This window comes from Coregonus clupeaformis, unplaced genomic scaffold (assembly GCF_020615455.1).
Source record: "Coregonus clupeaformis isolate EN_2021a unplaced genomic scaffold, ASM2061545v1 scaf3059, whole genome shotgun sequence".
Taxonomy (NCBI): Eukaryota; Metazoa; Chordata; class Actinopteri; order Salmoniformes; family Salmonidae; genus Coregonus; species Coregonus clupeaformis.
Window position 1 is genome coordinate 40,001 of NW_025536513.1, and position 5,212 is coordinate 45,212.

General features: G+C 47.7%; 1 pseudogene; it reads left to right on the plus strand.

Moving 5' to 3' along the window:
* LOC123489609 overlaps positions 1-4,916 on the plus strand; it is a 36,589-nt pseudogene extending 31,673 nt beyond the window's left edge.
* Positions 4,917-5,212: the final 296 nt, after the last annotated feature.

Genomic DNA, 5,212 nt, shown 5'->3' on the forward strand with positions numbered 1-5,212 from the left:
ACAGGTTATTAGAAATGTTTGCAAATGTATTAAAAATAAAAAAACGGAAATACCTTATTTACATAAGTATTCAGACACTTTGCTATGAGACTCGAAAATTGAGCTCAGGTGCATCCTGTTTCCATTGATCATCCTTGAGATGTTTCTACAACTTGATTGGAGTCCACCTGTGGTCAATTGATTGGACATGATTTGGAAGGGCACACACGCGTTTATATCAGGTCCAACAGTTGACAGTGCATGTCAGAGCAAAAACCAAGCCATGAGGTTGAAGGAATTGTCCATAGAGCTCAGAGACAGGATTTTGTTGAGGCACAAATCTGGGAGAGAAGGGTACCAAAAAATGTCTGCTACATCGAAGATCTCCAAGAACACAGTGACCCCCATCATTCTTAAACGGAAGAAGTTTGGAACTACCAAAAATAACCTGTTTTTGCTTTGTCATTATTTGGTATTGTGTAGATTGATGTTTTTTTATATTTTTTTATCCATTTTAAAATAAGGCTGTAACGTAACAAAAAAGCTCAAGTGGTCTGAATACTTTCCAAATACACTGTAGATGTTGATTCACTCATTCCTCATACCCCCCCCACCCCTCCTCCTCTCTTTTTCCCGAATGACAGGAGGAGGCGATACAGACTCATCCCCCACCCTCTCCTCTCCTCTCTTTCAGGAGGAGGCGATACCAGACTCATCCCCCACCCTCTCCTCTCCTCTCTTTCAGGAGGAGGCGATACCAGACTCACCCCCCACCCTCTCCTCTCCTCTCTTTCAGGAGGAGGCGACACCAGACTCACCCCCCACCCTCTCCTCTCCTCTCTTTCAGGAGGAGGCCATACCAGACTCATCCCCCCACCCTCTCCTCTCCTCTATTTCAGGAGGAGGCGATACCAGACTCACCCCCCACCCTCTCCTCTCCTCTCTTTTCAGGAGGAGGCGATACCAGACTCATCCCCCACCCTCTCCTCTCTTTCAGGAGGGAGGCGATACCAGACTCATCCCCCACCCTCTCCTCTCCTCTCTTTCAGGAGGAGGCCATACTAGACTCATCCCCCACCCTCTCCTCTCTTTCAGGAGGAGGCGATACGACTCATCCCCCACCCTCTCTCTCTCCTCTCTTTCAGGAGGAGGCGATACCAGACTCATCCCCACCCTCTCCCTTCTCTTTCAGGAGGAGGCGATACCAGACTCATCCCCCACCCCTCCTCTCCTCTCTTTCAGGAGGAGGCGATACCAGACTCATCCCCACCCTCTCCTCTCCTTTTCAGGAGGAGGCCATACCAGACTCATCCCCCCACCCTCTCCTCTCCTCTATTTCAGGAGGAGGATACCAGACTCATCCCCCACCCTCTCTCTCCTCTATTTCAGGAGGAGGCGATACAGACTCATCCCCCACCCTCTCCTCTCCTCTCTTTCAGGAGGAGGCGATACCAGACTCATCCCCCCACCCTCTCCTCTCTTTCAGGAGGAGCGATAACAGACTCATCCCCCACCCTCTCCTCTCCTCTATTTCAGGAGGAGGCGATACCAGAGCTGGAGATAGATGTGGATGAGCTGCTGGATATGCCCAGTGATGATGACAGAGGAGCCAGAGTTAAGATCTACTGGTAGACTGTTACAAACCTACTGAGGTACGTTAGTTAGTCCACTGCCTTTCTCATAGACACCAAAATTCATTAAGCCTTATCTGCCTGCTGGGCAAAACCGGAGAACCACAACGGGAAATACATGTTTCAACGTTTTTTTTGTGTGTTTTCCTGAATGATTTCTAAATGCATTGTATCCACGTGTGGTTGAATTGTGTTTTTGTCAAATACATTTAAAAAACAATTGTCCACAAACGACCCAAGTCCCTACCCCCTAGACTAGGGCTATCCAACCCTGTTCCTGGAGAGCTACCCTCCTGTAGGTTTTAACTCCAAACCTGTTCCTGGAGAGCTACCCTCCTGTAGGTTTTAACCACAGGACCAGTTTGGGGAAACCCTGCCCTAGACACGTGTAGAGAGATCTGAGAGGATTTGGATAGGTGTAAGGAATCTCTCCACCCAGCTTATCAGTGAGCACAACATCGTTGAAAATCGTATTATGTCTTTTCAACGTCTTGCACTCATGGGTTATTAGTGGACAAGATTTTAAACTATGGAACTACCACCATACCTATCCAATTAATTTATCAGGGCTGTTCAATGCTCAGTCCTGGAGGGCTCAAACCCGTCTGGTGTTTGTTTCTACCTGGTAGTTAATTGCGCTCACCTGGTGTCCCAGGTCTGAACTGGTCCCTTAATAGAAGGAGAGGGACGAAAAACCAGAAGTGTTTTCCAGGACCCACATGGAACAGCCCTGTTTTTAGGTCTACATGAGCTCCCTAAGAGGCTAGGTGTTGTTCCTGGACGGGCCTCCGTCTGTCTTTTGAGTCCGCCATTTTATCTATGCATGTTTAGACTTTGTACCAATGGTGTGTTTTGTCCCTCTTCTCTCCCTGTAGGATGTTTTTTGTCCCTCTTCTCTCCCTGTAGGATGTTTTTTGTCCCTCTTCTCTCTCTGTAGGATGTTTTTTGTCCCTCTTCACTCTCTGTAGGATGTTTTTTGTCCCTCTTCTCTCCCTGTAGGATGTTTTTTGTCCCTCTTCTCTCTCTGTAGGATGTTTTTGTCCCTCTTCTCTCCCTGTAGGATGTTGTTACTAATGGTGTGTTTGTCCCTCTTCTCTCCCTGTAGGACTTTGTGTCTGATCTGCTGGATAAGATACGTGGCATGCAGAAACTCACCACCCCCAGAAGAAATAACCTCAACCCTGTCTCACCCCCCTTCTCTCTCCTCCCTCACCCCAACCTCAGCCCCACAGAAGAAATAGGAGCTTGGCTTCCTCAGAGATGGAGGAAGAGGGAGGAGAGGGAGGAGGAAGGGAGGAGAGAAGGGGAGAGGAGTAAGAGAGGGGTGATTGAAGCAGCCAATCAGATCTAAGCAGGGCTTATGACGTCATATCCTGTGGTTTTATTTTAATATTTTATTTAGTTTACATTTTATTTTGATTGAATTTTTTTTAAGGGGTTTGAATTGTTGTTAAATGATCATACGATCGGTCATATTTCTCATGTTAAGGTGATGCCAGCGAACATAGCATACGATAATGTAGCTGTAAGCCAAGCCCAGGATATATTCTGATGTTTAGTAGTGGTGAGTTTTAGGATGAGTTCCAAATGGCACGTTATTATCTTTTTTATAGTCCACTACATTTCACCAGGGCTCTGGCCAAAAAGTAGTGGACTAGGTTATAGGGTGCCATTTGGGATTTAGAGATTTAAGGATGGGACCGGCTCCTGTGTATAATACAGTGTGTACGTAGCTGTGTGTTTGTCGCGTGTGTGTGTGTGTGTGTGTGTGTGTAGTCTCGACCCACAGTGAAAACACACACACACACACACACCAGAGGACTTGACAAAGTGACCTTGTTTCTGTCTAGTTCTATTTCCCTCTTTATCACTTTTTAGTTTATTTGTTCTGTAAAATATTTAATGCTCCATAGTGTGCAGTGAAGGGCTTTTTCAGTGAGGACTCTTGTAGAGGGTTTTCAGTAGATCAGTAAACCAATGAGGGAGAGGGGGGGAGGGGCACTGTGTAGTGGAAAATGTGTCTGGATGTGTTCATCGAAATAGCCACACACACACACACACACACACACACACACACACACACACACACACCACACAGCAGAAACACAGACCACAGCTGCTGCTCCTTCATGCTCACACACAGATGTGAACACTGGTAAACACACACACACACACACACTGGCACTCTCTCGCCAACACACACACAAATGGGAAGGGGGGGTGAAAAATGTAATCATTGAGAGAGAGATAAATGGAGAAAGAGAGAGGGAATCAGGGGTCTTACTCTTCGTGGCTTGGCTGCCTCACAAGGCCTTAGTGTTGCCAATCATGCAGCTCTCTCACTCACCCCATGTCTCTCTCTTTGGCCCTCCCTCCTTCCTCTCTCTCCTTCCCTCCCTCCATCCCTCTCTCCTTCCTCCCTCCATCCCTCTCTCCTTTCCTCCCTCCATCCCTCTCTCCTTCCCACCCTCCTTCCCTCTCTCCTTCTCTCCGTCCTTCTCTCCTTCTCTCCTTCCCTCTCTCCTTCTCTCCTTTCCTCTCTCCTTCCCACCCTTCTTCCCTCTCTCCTTCTCTCCTTCCCCTCTCCTTATCTCCTTCCCTCTCTCCTTATCTCCTTCTCTCCTTCCCTCTCTCCTTCCCACCTCCATCCCTCTCTCCTTCCCACCCTCCACCCCTCTCTCCTTCCCACCCTCCATCCCTCTAATCCTCTCCCCTCTCCTTCCCACCGTCCACCCCTCTCTCCTTCCCACCGTCCACCCCTCTCTCCTTCCCACCGCCCTCTCTCCTTCCCACGTCCACCCCTCTCTCCTTCCCACCGTCCACCCTTCTCTCCTTCCCACCCTCCACCCCTCTCTCCTTCCCACCCTCCACCCCTTTCTCCTTCCCACCCTCCACCCCTCCTCTCTCCTTTCCACCCTCCATCCCTCTCTCCTTCTCTCCTTCCCTCTCTCCTTCCCTCCTTCCCTCTCCTTCCCACCTCATCCTCTCTCCTTCTCTCCATCCCTCTCTCCTTCCCACCCTCCATCCCTCTCTCCTTCTCTCCATCCTCTCTACTTCCCACCCTCCTTCCCTTTCTCCTTCCCTCCATCCAGCCCTCTCTCCCTCCATCCCTCCATCTCTTTTTTAATAACTGACGTTGCCTTAGGTCTTTATTGAAGTTACAAACCAAATAAAAGGAGACATTCATTTTTAACAGAACAATTTTTAAACAACAAAAAAAACACGACGAAATGTTTCCGTTTCTCTTTTACTCTTCCTCTTTTTAAAAAGGAGATCCTGTTGTTGTTTAGGAAAGAGGCCATCTAGAGGTCATCTAGAGGTCATCTAGATCTCTCTGGATGCAAATACAGTGGGGAAAAAAAGTATTTAGTCAGCCACCAATTGTGCAAGTTCTCCCACTTAAAAAGATGAGAGAGGCCTGTAATTTTCATCATAGGTACACGTCAACTATGACAGACAAATTGAGAAATTTTTTTCCAGAAAATCACATTGTAGGATTTTTAATGAATTTATTTGCAAATGATGGTGGAAAATAAGTATTTGGTCACCTACAAACAAGCAAGATTTCTGGCTCTCACAGACCTGTAACTTCTTCTTTAAGA